Source organism: Macrotis lagotis, chromosome 6 (genome assembly GCF_037893015.1).
Source record: "Macrotis lagotis isolate mMagLag1 chromosome 6, bilby.v1.9.chrom.fasta, whole genome shotgun sequence".
Lineage (NCBI taxonomy): Eukaryota > Metazoa > Chordata > Mammalia > Peramelemorphia > Peramelidae > Macrotis > Macrotis lagotis.
The window spans coordinates 92,295,065-92,313,423 of record NC_133663.1 but is presented as its reverse complement, the minus strand read 5'-3'; positions in this window follow the sequence as shown (position 1 = coordinate 92,313,423).

The window sequence follows — 18,359 nt, the reverse complement described above, 5'->3', positions numbered from 1 at the left end:
TGGATGGCATATTAATAATATCTAACATTTTGAATAGCATGTTAAGAATTGTAGTATACTTGACATATATTATCTCATTTTATTCTCACCTTTGAAATGAGTACTGCAAGTTCTGTTTTTTTCCTTCTACCCCCACTCCCCTGCTAGTTGTTATACTTAGCTTTGCCAAGATGATCTCATATCTGTTTTGAATGTGTTTTCAGCATTGTGCAGTTAAATATTTAACAACCGGCTCTCTGAAAAGAATATTTAAAAAAAAATACAATATACGTTTTGAAGTTTAATATACATTATTAACATTTTCTCCATTACTTTTTAAAGTCTAGATGATTAACAAACCAATAAATTGAACCCTGATTTGTGGTAATTGCTGATTTCCAAAGTGTAAAGATTCACACTGAAAATTTAACAGCCTATTCCAGTAGACAAAATTGTTTCCAAGATATCCCTGACTGATGTGTGTGTCGCACATTATCTCCCAATATAGTGCCGTATTGGTTGACAGTGTTTAATAAGTAGGTTTTTTATTTTTATTTAATTTTCTATTTATGAAATAAAAAACGATTTTCTATAATGTAGTATAATAATAAAAGATGATTGCAAATGAAACTGCCCATCTATTATGAATATGCTATTCTTTTTAAATTAATAATAGTTATCATATAAATTTCTTTTTTGTTTGCTTTATTAATTCATTACCATGAGGTAAGGAAATAAAGAGATGAGATAACAGGGTTGGAGACTTGTCCAAGTTTAGACTAGTAATAATGAACATTTTAAAGCTTACAAAACACTTTACATATATTATTATCTCAATGGAATCTCTCAACAACCCTGGGAGGTTAAGAGCTACAGTTATTAACATCCCCATTTTACAGATGTGAAAAATGAGAGGTGAAGTGACTTTCCCCACAGTCACTCTATTATTGTCACAGCAAGAGTCTAAATCCAGAGTCCTTTACTCTTTCCACTACATCACACAAATGCCTATGTAAATTCAGGCGGAGGTCTAATCGTGCCCAACGAGTAAACAAGAGCAACACAATGTTTAATTAAAACCACTGAGAGCACCAGGCAGCCCATTAGTACCCAGGAGGTTAGATCATTAGCTCTTCTGTCTTTGTACTTTGCTGGAATAGGATTTCACCAATAAACTTTTGGGGGTTTTGTTTATTTGTTGCTGGTTGGGTTTTTTTTTTTTTTTTTTTTTTTTTTGTCTCTAGAAGATAAAGCATTTTGGAAAGAGTCACACCAGAAGCAGAAGCAACAGAATCTAAGGGAAGTCAGTTTAGATCACAAGTCTTATTCAGTTTATGTTGTCAATCCAAGAATGTGAATACTTTTTAAAAAATTTTATAGTGTTTATCTTTTTAATTTATGGGATAAAACTAGAATTTCCATTACATATTATAATAAAAGCAAAAAAGGAGGCAGCTAGGTAGAGCAATGGATAGAGCACCAGTGTTGGAAGACCTCAGACACTTGACTTTTTCTAGCTGTGTGACCTTGAACCCTGATTGCCTCACATGTCTCCAGTCTTCCAGATTCACATCAGGCCACTGAACCCAGATATCTCTGGAGGAGAAAGTGAGGCTGGGGACTTAGCACTCCAATTCATGTGCTTGTCACGGCATCACCTCCCTGATGTCATGGTTTTCTTCAAAGATGAACCAATATCATCATCATAATAAACAATCAACCAAATAAATGTTTAACAATAGGCTCCTGGGTTTTAGACTTCATAATAAAGTAGGAAAACTGCTAGATAGCCAGGGATTGGGTGGGAAGTTGGAGACGAGAGAGACGAGAGAGAGTCAGAAAAGTTTTGAACGATCACTTGGAGGAATCGAAACAGGGAATGACTAAATGTAGAATAGAAAGGTGAATCGAAAGGTTATGAGGGTCCAACTGAAGCTATGCACCATAAATTTATGGGGCAATTTAGAAACTTCCTATAGTGATAGTCAAGAACTAAAATAGGAGGGCATAAAATGGAGCATGTGGTCAGTTAGAGTTTAAGTAACAGGCTTGTTGGCCACTGTTGGCCAAGAGTGGGAAGCTTCTGGGATCTTTATTTCATAAAGCACACAGAAATAATAGAATATGTAGAAGATATCAAAAGTGGATGTGGGAAGTGGCTCCAGGAAGGAATTTAGTTCAAGGCCAGTCCTCCCTCATTTAAACCAATTCACTTGCACATCATGGCATCACCTTCCTGATGTCATGGACCTCGTCAGAAGGAGAGACAAACTACGCGGCTCTTCTATCCCTCCCATTTGGTCATAATTCAATAATAAGCAGAGATTCACAATAGAAGAGGGGAAAATGGTTTTCCATAAAAATCTTTAACAAAACCTGAAGAACAGACTCAGAGCAATTAAAGATGAGATATGGATTGTAGGTTGTAGGGATACTTTGCTCTTTTAAGAAGAAGAAGAGAAAGGAGAAAGAGAAAATGGGTTAGATAATAATTAGTTCAAAGTTCAATTAGTTCAAACTGCAGGAGAGCAGTTAAAAAATAATGGGTTAAGAGGAAAGGAAGGAAGGGAGTAAGGAAAGTTTGTGACATCTGCTGCAAACGAATTCTGTTGGGCAAATTTGTCAAGTAGCCTCTTAATGATACTTTATTGAAAGGTAGCCTTGGGAAGTGGCTGGGCAGGAAGTGTCAGCAAAACCTCCATTTGGGTTTCACTTTTGATACAAATTGACCTTGAGCATATTATTTATGCTTTTGGGACCTCCAACAATTAGGTTATAAGTTGCAGAACTGTTCCCTATCAAATGGTGAAGGGGGTCTCCTCAGAGAGAATTCCATACACAAGTAGTCCTCAAATGTCATATACTCTTAAAAAATGTCAAAGACCTCCAAAGAGCTTTTATTTGTGGGGATTACATCTATTTATATTCACTTTATTAAAAATTAAAATGCTTTTTCTTATGAAAATAGGTTTGACATCATGGACATCTTGAAACTGTCTTAAACACTCAGGGGGCCCCAGACTATGCTATCAATGTCCATAGCAGTGAAACCATAAGTCTGGGGGGGGGAGTCTATTGATGATTTCTATAATGTGATCAACAAAAGATATGAAAGATTTGGTCCATGGTCTAGTTAGAGAGATAAGTTACATAGACATGTGAAAATTAAACAACAGCAACCCCTGGATTTGTCACCAGATGACCCAGATTCAAATCCTCAGGCCCCCCATATACCCATGTGACCTTGGACAAGTTTATAACTTCTATAGATTTCAGTTTCCTTAAAATGAGAACAAAAAGATTTATAAGGTCTCTTCTCCTTTTTGATCTCTAGATCAGAGATTAATTTGGTATTGAATGGCTCTAATTATGCCCTATAGGAGTATAGAGGAAAAAGAGAGTAAGATGGAGGAGTTGAAAAAGGTTTTGTGGAGAAAGAAACACTTGAACTGTATCTAGAAAGATAAGGATAATATTTAAATGTTTTAAGGTGGGAAAGGAAAGATTATATCCACAGGGAAGATTACAACATAAACTAAAGCATGAAGATGAAAATGAGCCTGTCAGGGTCAGAAGACCAATCAACAGAAAACAGGTCTGACTAGAAAAGAAGGTGTCTGCTGAAGACTGACAGGGAAAATGATTGGATAGATGAGGTCGAAATAGATTAAAGAGGACCTAAAAAGTCAAACAAATTAATTTAGATTTGATCTAGTACCCTTGGCAATCCAGGATTTGGATCTTGATTGAGATAAGGACAACGCTTCCATCCATACAAGGTGCCTACTCACTGGACAAATGTTTATTAAGCACCTGCTGTGAACACTTGTGAATGATGTTTGGGGGAAGTGCTAAGTTTAGATGATACATTCCCCATTTTCATGGCAACCTGATAAAAGATATTCTAGAAAAACTATCTATAAATTCCAAGACTATTGAATCAGGCTACGAAATGGATTGTAGGAATATAAAAGAATAAGGTTAAGGAAGTTCTGTAGGAGGCTGATATAGTAATCCAAGTTTGAAATGGTATAGGTCTAGAACAGGGGGTGAGGTAATAGGGGTGGGAATAGGGAGGGGAAAGCAAATTTGAGAATCCAGAAGGGAAAAAACCAAGAAGACTTTGAATCATATTAGATAAAAGGGATGAAGTCAACAATAACTAAAGTCTTAGGAATAGTTAATCAACTAATAGGGTGAGGGGTACAAATTATATTGACTAATAACTGGAACATATATTGAACATAACTAGAAAGTTCACAGGTTATTAATATTAATCAACAAGTACTTTTTAAAAAACAAACAAGCTAAATGTTGAGAGATATACCAAAAATATGACTGTCTTTGTTCATAAGCAGTTTACAGTCTAGTTAAGATTATCTGCCTAATTGTCATGGAAGAGATGGGACAGAAGGGAAAAATAAAGCTAAAAATTCATTTTATGAGATATTATAAAGTGATTTCCAATGTTTTCTTTTTTAATTGATTTTTTTGAAAGGCAGTGGGGTTAAGTGACTTGCCCAAGGTCAAACAGCTAGGTAATTACTAAGTATCTGAGGTCAAATTTGAACTCAGGTCCTCCTGACTCCAGAGCTGGTGTTCTATCCACTTTGCCACCTAAGTTGCCCCTTCAATGTTTGCTTAAAAGATAGAAGCCAAGGGAAGCTAGGTGGCACAGTGAATAGAGCACCTGCCCTGGAATCAAGAGGACCTGAGTTCAAATGTGACCTCAGACACTTAATAATTACCTAGTTGTGTGATCTTGGGCATGTCACTTAACCCCATTGCTTTACCAAAAAAAAAAAACCTAAAGAAAATTAAAATTTAAAAGATAGAAGCCAGATTGATCTAGATGAGTAGAGAAGCTGGCTAATAGCAGAGACAGTGTGCCAGATAAGTATCTTGCAAATGTGGGAATATTCTGGAACTACTTAGACATTAGGGAGCAGTTTCAACCTATTTGTAGAGCATAAGATGGACCCAAATGAATTTGGATGCTTTGAAGGCAGCTTTCTCAAGCTCAGTAGCACAGACTATTAAAGTTGGATAGCATTTTAGACAAAATAGATTCAGAGCAGGAAGAGACTTGGGAAGTTAGTGAGGACAACTAAAGAGTTTTGACACTCAGAATTTTAGTGATTTGCCCAAGGTCACATGTGAGTGATAGTGTCAGAGGTTTTGAAAGCCTGTTTTTTGGTTCCAAATTCCGGGTTCTTCTCCAATGCAACTCACTACACATTAGATGCTATACAGTTCAACTTCAAAGGTGCCTTATTTCAAACTAGGAGATTGTGATTTCCTCTTTCTTCTTTCTCTCCTATTTTTGTTGGGTTGATTATTATGCATGTCACTTTCTAACCCTAAAAGCTTAGGGCCTCATGAAAACACTTTCAAAGAAATGTGTGAGCCTAGAAAGATATGGGAAATTTCACTTTCACACAACTTGGGGTGCTGAAAAATTCAAGCAGGACTTGATAGAGTGGGGAGATATTCATCTGTGATCTAAGAAATTTGTGCTCAGGTAGGAGTTAGAAAATCAAGGTTCTGTTCACAATCCTGCTGCTGACTTCTGCAGGGATTTAGCTTTCCCATTTGCTAATAAACTCTACCTTATCTTCCTTTCTTGCCCCCCCACATCTCCAACTAATTGCATTAGTTAAGGTCTGTAAAATGGATTTCCTACCTTGGAAAAGGTTGTATTGCTACGAACAGCCATTGTCATGCCTGAAAGGAACCCAAGGGTTCAAGATTTTCTGACATAATTAGATTCCTAGAAAAGAGTATATTTTCAGCAAAGGTCAACTTTTATTTCAGAAAAGCCTAGTCATTACAATTATGTTGCAACAACAGTTTGATATCGACATTAATTTTTTTGGAAATATTTCTTTCAAGAAAACAAAACAACCCCCAAATCCCTCATAAGTTGACCTTGCCGATTTATATTAAATGTTGCAGTTTATCCCACTACTTGTGGGGAGGCTGATAAAAATCTTCCAGACTTTGGATGATTCATCATAAACGTAAAACAACATAACAAAATGTGGAACTCAGTTGCTTCTCTGGCCCATTTTGACGCAATTCACATGGAAATTGTTGCTCATAAATGTTTCATTGTGATAAAAGGAACCTTCAAGATGATCTGGTAATAGGATCTAGTTTTAGAAAGGGACTTAGAGATCATCTAACTCCAAATCCTGATTATTTTTTACAGATGAGCAAACTGAGACCTAGATTGACAAGAAAAACTTTGTCTAAGGTCACCAGGAATAGAGTCAAAAGTCAAACAGAGCCCTCCAATTACAAATCCGTTTTGCTTTTGCTTCATCACAACAAAGAAATTCAATTAGTTGTTGAGTCTTAATGTTTAAGTTGCAAACTTCATAGAAAAAGAATGGTTTTTTCCTCTATTGTTTCCCTTATTATTTGGTTTTCTTTATTATTGAAAACATTTGGTAGAAAGGAAGGAAGTATTACTGGAGCCTAGACTGGAAATTTTTTTAGCTGATAAAAAAAAGAGTAGAGGACTATTGATGGTACAGATCACCTTTCAATCTCAAGTGCAGTCACATTAGGAAAAGTATTGACACTTTGGGTACAGTTGTGAGTCATGGACTGGTAGAATATGGTAAATTGGTGCAGTAGGGTCACTGAAGGAAAACGTTGGAAAGACCCGTGTTCTAATCCTGTACAGACAATTATTAGCTGTATAACCCTGGGCATCCTATCTGTGCTAACAGATTACTTGGGATTAGCTCACAGAGAAGATATTAGCATTAAGAGTGTCTAGTAGGTGACAGAGTAAAGATGGTGGAGTAAAGACAGAAACTCCCTCAAGTTCTCCTCCAGACCACTCAAAATACCTTTAAATAATAACTCTAGGAAAAGACTGAGTGAAACAATTTTCCAGCCCAAAACAATTTGGAAAGATATGTAGGAAAGATCCATTACACTAGGGTTAGAAAGGGCCACAGAGGAGCCCAGCCACTGAGCTCCAGTCATCCAGGAATAGCCCGCAGGGCACCTGGGTCCCTGGGGGCACCTGGGTTGTCAAATCTCTCAACCCAGGGCTTGCGAAGGACAATCAGGAAGTTCAGCAGGAAACCTCCATAGCATCACAGTGAGAGTGGAGCCCAGTGCAGTGCTGGTCCCAAGGCCCAGGAGCAGCCCTGGGAAGGCACCTGGCAGGAAGCCCCTCAGCAATTGCTTCCAGAGCACTTGGTCCACAGATAATAAGAGGACCAGGGACACTGCAGATGTCTCTTTGTTATCCCTGGGGTAAGATTCTGTTGCTTTACCTATGCTTGGATCCAGGTCACAGTCTGGGGCCCCAAACTGCCATAGTGGAGCAAGGACTCCCCTCACAGTTCCAGGCAAGGGAAGTGTTTTTGGTCATCCACAGACCAGAGTACAGGCCAGGAGAGCTGTCAGAGCTCCTCATGAGATCTTGAAGGAATTGAGGTCCTGAGGGGAGGTGTCCCTGAAAACAGCAGTAAAACACTCAAAAACTTGGGAAAATGCATTCTCCATCCTGAAAACAGAGCCTCACTTTAACAAAGAGTTAAAATCAAGTCAGAGACTGGGGAAATGAGCAAACAGCAGAAGAAAACTTACTCTGGTCCTGTGGAGGAACAAAATACACACTCAGAAGATAAAAGTCAATGCTTCTGTATCCAAAGCCTACAAAAAAATATGAATTGGTCTCAGGCTATGGATGAGCTCAAAAAAAGATTTTGAAAATCAAGGTAAAGGAAAAAATTGGGAAGAGAAATGAGAATGATGAGGGAAAATCATGAAAACCAAGTCCGCAGTTTGGTGAAGGAATTACAAAACAAATATTAAAGAAAATAAAATCTTAAAAACCAGTTTGGGTCAAATGGAAAAGGCAGTCCAAAAGGTCAATGAGGCGAAGAAAATAATTCCTTCAAATGTAGAGTGGAGCTAAGGAAAGCTGATGCCTTTGTGGGAAATCAAGAAACAATTTTTAAAAATGAAAAGAACAAAAAACTAGAAGAAAATATGAAACATCTCACTGAAAAAACAAATGACCTAGAAAGCAGATCCAAAAGAGATAATTTAAAAATTATTGGACTACCCAAAAGTCATGGCCAAAAAAAAAAAATCTAGATTTCATTTTTCAAGAAAATCCAGGAAAATTTCCCTGATATCCTAGAAGTGTGGGGGGGGGGGGAATAGAAATTGAAGGAATCCACCAATCCTTCCTGAAAGAGAACCCAAATTTCAGAATTCCCAAGTCAAGGAGAAAATATTACAAGTAGTCTGAAAGAAACAATTCAAATATCATGGAGCTACAGTCAGTATAATACAAAATTTAGCAGTTTCTACATTAAATATTCATAGGGATTGGAATATGATCATCTGGAAGACAAACGAGCTTGGATTACAACCAAGAATCAACTATCCAGCAAAACAAAAATACTCTTTCAGAGGAAAAGACAGATATTCAATGGATATTCAAAGACTTTTTTACTTTTCTGTTGAAATGACTAGAGCTCAACAGAAAGTTTGTTTTTCAAATACAGGACTCAGTTGAAGTTTAGAGAGGGCGGATGGGAAGGGCAAATTATGAGGGATTTAATGATGTTGAATGGTTTGTATTCTTCAAGGGAAAATGATACCTTTTAGGGCAGTTAGAAGGAGCATATATAGACAAGACACAGGAGGAAGTTGAATTTGAAGAGATATTAAAAGATGGAGCTAAAGAATGAGGAAGGAATATAATGGGAGATAGGGAAAGGAGAGGCGAAATAGAAAATAGCAGGAAAAAGATTTTGCAATAGAGTGGATGAGAGGGAAGGTGGGGGAGGGTGAATGAGCCTTTACTCTCATTGGAAGTGGTTCAGAGAGGAAATAACATACTCACTCATTTGGGTATAGAAATCTATCTTACCCTAGAAGTAAATAGGAGAGAAAGAGGACGAGGGGAAAGAAGGTAGGGTGTAAGTGATAGAAGAGAGGGAAGATTATGGGAAAGGGTAGTCAGATACAACAAACTTTGGAGGAGGGACAAGGAGAAAGGAGAGAGATAATAAAATAAATGGAGTAGGTGGGATTAGGAAATACAGCAAGGAGGGAAATTCAGCAAGTAATAGCAACTGTGGGGGGGGGAATGAAGCAATTTCTCTGATGGTCTTATGATAAAGAATGCTATCAATCACAAAGAAAGAGTTAATGGGACTGAAGCATATTCTTTTTCCCCCACTTTATTTTTCTTGAGGGGGAGGGGGGGAATTATGTTTACTGTTACAACGTGACTATTATAGTAATATGGGGAAAAAAAAGAGTACCGAAGAAAGATTACAGACAAAAGGCGGGATTTTAGCTGAGATCAGAAGGAAGCTAAGGAAGCTTCCTCTCTGTGAGATGGAAATAAAAGTGATATTTCAAGGCCTAAGGGATAGTCAATGAAATGTACAGAATCAAGAGGTGAAATGCCTTGGAATAACAGTGAGACTGGTATCATTGACTTGTAGAATACATGGGGTAGAGTAAAATATAAGAAGACAAGAAAGGTAAGAAGGGGCCAGGTTATGAAAGGAGATCAAAACCAAGCAAACTCATTATTCTGGAAATAATAGGGAGCCACTGGAGTTTCTTAAATAGGTTGAAGATACATGGCAAGACCAGTGTTTTAGGAAGGCCATTTTGATACATGAATGGAAATTGAACTGGAGTGAGAAGAAATGAAGCAGGAAGGACAACCAGGTGGCAATATTAGGGGAGAGAAGGGGACATATACAAGAGATGTAATAAAGTTAGAATTGACAAGACATGGTACATTGGATATGGGGTGGAAAGAGAGTATTGAAGCAATTTTGAGCAAATGGATTGGAACCCTTTTATGCTATAAGAAATGACAAAAGGTTGTTTTAAAGAAACCTGGGAAAACATATGAAAAGAAGTTAACAGAATCAGGAGAAATATCCATACAATAACAACAATTATAAGGACAACTTTAAAAGTTTAGAAATTCTGATTAGTGAATAAGCCATGATTCTCTAGCACCTATGATGATGCATGCTACTTACTGGTCTCCTGACAGAAAGGTGATAGACTCAGGGTGTGAAATGAGACAATTTTTTTTTACCTGACCAATGAAGGAATTTGTTTTGCTTCACTGTCTGTATATATTGGTAGAGTTTTTTTGGGGGGGTTGCTTTTTTCAATGAAGGATGGGGTGTAAGTGTGAGAAAAAAATAGAATTTTGATATAATAGTTAATTTAAGTCAAAGAAATGGAGTGGGGGGAGAGGTTTTATATTCACCCACTTACATATTTATTCAAGAAAGATCAGTCCGAAATGAGAATTCCAAAGTTTAGTTGACTATATTCCAAGATAGTCTGAAGATGTGTTTTGTGGGGCTATGATCATGAAGGTGCTATTCCAGGTAAAAGGAAATAGAGCAGTAGAAAGTTACACTCTTTATGCTCCAAATTATATTTACTATCTCCTGTATACAGTTCATCCTTTCCTATCACCATGGCTTTGCACAACCATAACCTAAACCAATGAAACCAGTAAGAGCTCCCATATATCCTCCACATGCATAAATACACCTATAGAAATATTACTCATCTTTCAAGATCCACTTCAAAACAACCCTATCCTAAAGTTTTCTCTTAATAATGAGGGAATAATCTTTTCTTCTTCCAACCCCATAGTTCTCTTTCATATTTCCATGTTTTATTTTAAATTATGGTTATTTGTATAGATGTCCTATTCTTCCACTAGACTAGAAACTCCATGAAGACTATATATCATTGCTGTATCTCCCTGAAAAATGTTCTGCACATAGAGTTTAATAAGAGTTCACCTAATTTGAATTTGAGAATCACATTAATTAGAACTGGCTGAGCCACAGAAAGGGAAAGTCATTTGGAGGACACAAGGGAGAGGGGACAAAGAAATGAAAAACAGTTAATGAAAAAAGGGAAAGAGAAGACTTCTGTTTGGGAGAAAATCTAAAAGGATCAGATTTTGCATAATTGATTTGAGGCCAAATGAATTAAGCATCTGTTAACTGGGACTATACAAATGAACTGTTTCAAATGAGAAAAAGAAATATTTTAAATGATTATTTCATAGATTCTTTAAAAAATTAATTTACTGCATATCATATAAAAGTGATACAAAGAGAATCAACAATTTTTATTCCTGAATCTCTGATGCAATATTAAGATTGGTTGAAATGCTTCTTGACCAATGAGAATAATTTTCAGGGCCTGCCCTTTGAATGAGATTGAGTTAGTATCCATTGTTGGGAAATAATTACATACCATAGAACACTTAGTTTACTGGAGCCTCTGTTATTTTTAATCAGCTCCTTACAGGAAGTTGGTTTTTGCCCTGGTAGCTGCTACAAAATATTTATCCAAGCAAAGGGAATACTCCCCAGCCAGTCAGTAGCAGCAATGTTTTCGATTCACCTACTTCATTAGCATTTACTCCATGGGACATCTAATTACCTTTGGTATCACCTACATCCTGTTTAAACCTACATCTTGCTTAAACTCTTTTCTAGGCTACGTAGAACTGTTTATGACCAGGGTTCTGACTGGGTTCATGCCTAGGGTTCAGAACCAAGCAGAAAGAGCTTTGGAGTCAAATGGTTCTGGAATATTTCAGTTTATAAAATGCTGAAGCAGCAATGCATAAATTAGCAGTCAACTACTCTCCTTCATGCCTAGATTTTCCCTAGCTCACAAAGCCAAGCCAGCTCCTCAGATTCACAATTAACTCCTTCATTGCATAATGAGAGAAACATGATCCTAGGGCCTTCACTTAGGGGAAAGGGTTCTTTCTTAAACCAGGCTCCATGAATAGATTTCAGGGGGTTTATGGACTTGAATGAAGGGAAATGACATCTTTTCATTAATCTTTAACTGAAGTTTAGTATTACTTTCAGTTACTTAAAAACATTCTGAGAAGGAATCCACAAGCCTCACTAGACTGTCAGTGGGATCCATGATACAAAAAAAGTTAAGAACACTTCCCTTAGGAAATGCTTCTTAGACCTGGTGAATGAGCAATGATTTAAGGACAGATACAAAGAGGGTTAAAGGAATGAGACAGATACCTGGAACCAAGAGAAACCTGAGGCTAGTTTTTCTTGGTATGTCAACATATTTCCTGCTCATGAGAAACTTCTATTCTAATACAAAAGATAATACATATAAGAGAATGATGGCTCAAGAATGGAATTATGAGCTGGAAAATCACAGGTACACTTAGTGAAAATAGAGAGCAGTTCATTAACCCACCATTTCCTAGACTTGGTGATTTGATTATAGTTCTTTTTTTTTTTTTTATTTTAGGTTTTTGCAAGGCAACCAGGGTTAAGTGGATTGCCCAAGGCCACACAGCTAGGTAATTATTAAGTGTCTGAGACCATATTTGAACCCAGGTACTCCTGACTCCAGGGCCGGTGCTTTATCCACTACACCACCTAGCCGCCCCGATTATAGTTCTTAAAGAAAGTAAGGACAGAGGAGAAAGAGTATTGGAGGAACAGCCCAGGAATGGGACTCTACTTGAACAGCAGTAAGCTGGAAAATGGCCTAATGAACACTGGAGCCAAAGAAGAATAGATCCAAGGGGTTTAGCTCCTCCCAGACATGGCATCTGGTGGTACAGTTTGGAGGGTGGGATGACAGCAACACCAGATGAATGATTGAGGGAAGATGAGGTTGCATGATCCTAAGGAGCTAGAAGCAAAACAGTTTATCCCTTACTAGGCATGGCACCATCATGAGAAGCCATTTTTATAAACTATCCATGCCCTAAAAATAAATAAACTAGAGAGGTCTCCATTGCAATGCAGGTGAGGAGCATCAGAGATAAGGAACCTGCTGCATAGGACACCCTAGTTGGCATTAACTGCCAAGAGGATACAGAGGGATAAGCTAAATTTAAGATGGCATCTGCTAAGAGCCATGAGAACATTGTACATATTAACAGAAACATTGTGTGATGATCAACTGTGATGTTAGCTCTCCTCAGCAGTACAACGGATCAAGGACAATTCTAAAGGACTTGTGATGGAAAACAGCATCAACCCCCAGAGAAAGAATTAATACAGACCAAAGAATATTATTTTCACTTTTGAAAATTTGTTTTATGTTTTGTACTTTTTCCCTTCTCATGATTTTTTCCCTTTTGTTCTGATTCCTTTTTTTTACAACATATGGAAATATGTTTAACATAGCTATACATGTATAACTTAGATTACTTGTCAGGGGAAGGAGGGAGGCAAAGGAGGGAGGGAGGAAAAGGAGGGAGAGAGAAAAAGTGGAACTCAAAATCTTACAATCTTTGTATATAGTTGGAAAAATAAATAAATTCATATTTTTTAAAAAAGATGACATCAGCTAAGATGCTACCTTGTACAAGGCATTGTGCTGAGTGTGAGAGCTCCAGATTTAAAACAGACCCTCAAGGAGTTTATACAGACTCTACAGACAATAGTTACTGAAATAACACAAACCATGACTAATAAAGGATGTTTTATCCTTATCATCCTCTTACGTAGGAACTTTTGTAGAACTTTCAAGGCAATGCCAATTCTGGAACCCTGGGGAACTTGGTCCCTCCACCATGAATGCATCTCTAATATTTCAATTTACTCACTTAACTCATAGTTGATACAGTAATAGGCAGTATGGCAAACAGAAAGATTGCTGGCCTTGGAGTCAGGAAGACCAGGTGAGGAATCCCCAACCAAATTCTCACTAAATGACCTTGGTTAAGTCACCTAACAGCCAACAACATTGCTTTCCTCATTTGCAAAATGGTGAAAATAATACCTGCAGTAAATGACATCACTGGGTTGCTGTGAGGATCAATCAAAGTAATATATGGCAAGTATTTTGCATACCTTAAAGTGCAGTATAAATGTTTGTTATGATCATTATTAGTAGTAGTAGTAGTAGCAAGCATTTTTAAGTGAATAGGATAAATATTGAACAAATATCCATTTGGCATACTTGAGTATATTCATATATATTTGCATGTACATATACAGACATATAGTTGTTATTCAGCCATTTTCCATCATGTCCAATTCTTTGTGACCCTATTTGGGAGTTTTCTTGGCAAAATGAGGCTTCCTGATTCCAATCACCTAATCACCTACCTGTGCTCTCTTTCTCTCTCTCTCTCTCTCTCTCTCTCTCTCTCTCTCTCCCTCTCTCTCTCTCTCTGTCGCTCTCGCTCTCACTCTCCATCACTCTTTCTCCACACATACATACATATATACATGTGTATATGTATGCATGTGTGTATTTATGTATTCTTAGAATGAACTATTCCTATCTAGAGTCAGGTTTCTTTCTGTAGAGGAACCTTATTTGTGGGAATTTACGTACAACAGTGAGGCCAAACCTTTTCCCTGACTGTTCATTGGGAAGAGCAATTTCCCGAAGTGTCTAATTTACAAACAGAAATTAGTTTAAGCTTGGGGAAAACTGACATCAATATTAACTATGACCTTCACACTAACAGGATGTGGGCACACCATAGCAATCAGCTGTTGAGGAGGATGATACACAACCTTAAAACAGGTAAACACTACACCCTAATTCCTTCCAGATCTTCTGCTTTGTTTTGGACCACAAGGTTAGGCAGTGTGTTATGATGTGATGCAAGTCAACTCCACTGGTTTGGAAACTGCCAGTAGGCAGAGACTATATGTTTAACTTGCTTAATACTTAGGGTAACACAGACTTTAGGAAAAACAAATGCTTAACAATGACTGATGAGTTATTTTGATGAAGTAGATTAACTAGGACACTACAAGATAAGAGACAAAGGTTCCATCATTAGCAGTGTCCATGAACTTGGTTAAATCACCCTCTCCAAGAATTAGTGAGAGACTATTACACCTCCCAGAAAGAAAGAAGCAAGACCAGATTATCTGGAGTCACTTTGAATTCTATGATCTTTGATTCCATGAAAGTCAAGTATAAGTCAAAAAGAAAATAATTCAGTAAGAAAAATAAATGGCAGTCAGCTGCATCTTTAGCCTTAAAGAAAAATTATAGTTCATAGTTAAGCTCTGATAGTGTGTTAACATTGAGTAACCCCCCCCTTACCCTCTCAAGCATCAGCAGTCAGGGCTTGTTATATAAATAGAAGACATGTGTAAATTGAAGAAAATTAGTGAATTAAGTTAGATACGACATACTGAAATGTCAAAAATTAAACATTGGTACTTGGGTGTATCCATGATTTTATTTGTGTGAGTAATTCTTTTTCTAATGCAAATCAACATCCTTCTACACCTCCTCTTCTGCAAGTCCTTCTCATATTTACCCATCCATCCTTTCTGAAGTATCCATACAGGAAGCCAGAGCTCTTCTTATTCTTTTAAAATCTCAAGGTTTTCAATCTAGCAATGTTGTCAGTGTGTTGCCCTTCATTCTCCCTCCTTGACCAGGCTTTCTTTCCTGGTTATATATGGACTTGATGGCATCTTTTCTTCCTCTTGTCACACAGAAGTCACCTGTATGACCTTAGGAAAATCATTTCAACTCCATGGACCTCAGTTTTCCTCATCTTTAAAATGAGGGGTTAGACTAAATGATCCCAGAAGTTTCCTCCATCTCTAAGTCTATGATTCTAAGTCACTATTGGTCCTGAACTGAAGTTTCTAAAATTGTCACTCATCTTTTCATTGTTCTTTGAATTTTTTTCCAAAGACATCTATGACTTAGCATCATCAGGAGAATGTTGCCTCTAAAGATATGGGTGTTCAGGACATTGGACAATTTAATTCAGCTTCTCAAAAGGGGTACAGTAGGATCTCAGATCTTCTACTGCTCATTATCCATCAATAACAGTTGGCCAAGAGGAACATATTGATACAAGCAATTACTATTATTATTCCATTTCATAGTCTGAGCATTATGCCTTTTGAATCCACTTGGTTCTTTGAATATGAAAGATGAAAGTTGATTCTTTTCTGTTGCAATGGATTTCATTTAGAAGATTTTTACTCTCCCATGACTTAATGTCATCAGTGTAATGTCACCTATGAATTAGAACAATCAACAAAGAATTTTTCTTTTGTTTTGACTTTACATTGGACAGTTCTGAAATGGGAAAAAATAAACAAATTTCTCCCTATTTAAATATTTTAAAAATTATATAATAATAAATTACAAACCTTGAGTAGGACAATCATGAGAACTTTCCTCATTTTAGGAAACCAACAAAGTATTATACTCTAGAGTTGAGAGGGACCTTGAAAGTAATCTAGTTTACCCTCCTCATTTTATAGATTAGAAAATTGAGGATTGGGGAGTTTAAATGACATGCTGAGAACCTATTAGGAGGAAACATCAGAATCAGGATTATAAATAGAAGTCTTCTGGCTCCAGAGCCAACCCTCTTTCCACTGAACCATACTACCAGAATGGGATTTTTGTTATAGTCACACCTCCATTTTATCTTGTATAGAAGACAATCTTAAATTACCTACTTTGACATATCAGTATCCCTATGGTTTAGTGATTAATCTCCAAGACAGTATGACATAGTCTATAGTTATAAAGAAAGCTCAGATGGCTAGGTGGCACAGTGGATAGAGCACCGGCCTTGGAGTTAGGAGTGCCTGAGTTTGCATCCAGCCTCAGACACATAATAATTGCCTAGCTATGTGGCCTTGGGCAAGCCACTTGGCCCAATTGCCTTGCAAAAATCTAAAAAAAAAACTCAATCTTTTTTTTAAAGTCTAATTTCAGAGTAAACAATGGGAATACTTAGCAAGCATTTCTGAAAATTGCTGTAAATTTGGACAACTCAGTACATTAACATGAAAAGAGAAGTTCAACAGGAAAAATAAAGGTTCTGATCTGGGAGTCAGTTATCCCTAAGTGAGGTATGTGTCTTAGGTAAATCACCTTATTTTGTAGTCCAGAGGGTAGAGTCTCAAACAAAATACCTGACCATCTCTCTTGGCAGAAACAACTATCCAACAACAACAAATCGTCTAGCTTTTCCTTGTTCTCCATCACTGGCTGATTGATATATCAATCAGCAAAAGATAAACAGGAAGTACATAATAACTTGTTAAAACTGTTGTTGGCTGGTCCAATGCTGAATAACAGTGTAACCAGTCAGTTACATTTATAAAGAAACTAAGGTATCTTACTCTTCCTGTGTTTCTTATGTGTAAATAATAGCTAGTTGGGGGATGATGGAGGATGGGGGGGGAAAGGGTCTCATTTACTACAAAATACTGCAAAATATTGGCTAATTAACTGAGTGTCACTGAATTAACTAAAAAATTGGATGACTTATTCTCTCCCTATTTGTGAGCATAAACATGTTTAAGTATGACCATCTCTATCATGGAAAAGTTATAAATTCACTTTTATCATGTCTTAGCCTGGCAATTTGCTTGAGACTTAGGCTCTCGGTGAAATCACAGCTGAAGTCATGGTATATTTCTTTATATCCCTGAATGAATCATGCTGCTTCTTGAAGCTGTTGATTTATTCATCGAAGATGTCATCTTGAATTTTTTTCTCCACTTCCCTTAATCTGAAATTCTTAGGAGATCTCAGAATGGAAATTACTCCTAGAAAATGTTCTTATAAAAATGTGTCAAATATTTAATCACATTGGAGTTTCTTTATGTTTGACTGAAACTGGCAGTGATAGGCTATATGGGGTCAAGGTCCATCTGGGTTTTACAGTACAAAGCAAAAATGTGGAATCTATGCTTTAGTGTAACTTTTCCTAAGAATTCTAAAATTCCATGGGTTCAAGCTTTAGATAGTTTTTAAATATTTCTGGGACATCTAAGTGAAAATGATTCCATGACTGGTAAGAAAAATTAGGAATTTGGCAGTGGGGGGAAGGCACAGAAATGTAAAAGTTGTATATAAATTTGCAAGATATCTACATTCAGTTATGACTGAAGTATGGAAGGTAATGTGACATTATGGAGAGAGTTAGCCTCACAGTCAGGAAGACCTGAGTTCAAATCCCACTTCCAACAATTGGCAAGCTGTTTAATCTTTCATTGATCTGGTCTGGGCAACTTTCTAATTTACAGAGAAGGGGAGAATTCCTCCCCAGGGAATTCTATATACCAATGAAATAATAACTCCAATCCCAATCCTTAAATGAAATCCTGAAAATTGATGAGACCTCTGAGATAGAGTATGAAAGAAATATAAAGAAGGTAAAATACTGAGTTTTGGACATGTCTTACAGTCAATGGCAGTTCAGTAGAAAGAGGCAGAGGTAGAGAAGGCAAAGTCTGAAAAAGCAGGGAAAGGGTATAGGAGACAAAGAGATAAACAGTAGATCTATATTTTCTTCCTAATATTCCTTCCATAGAATTTTCTATAGAAAT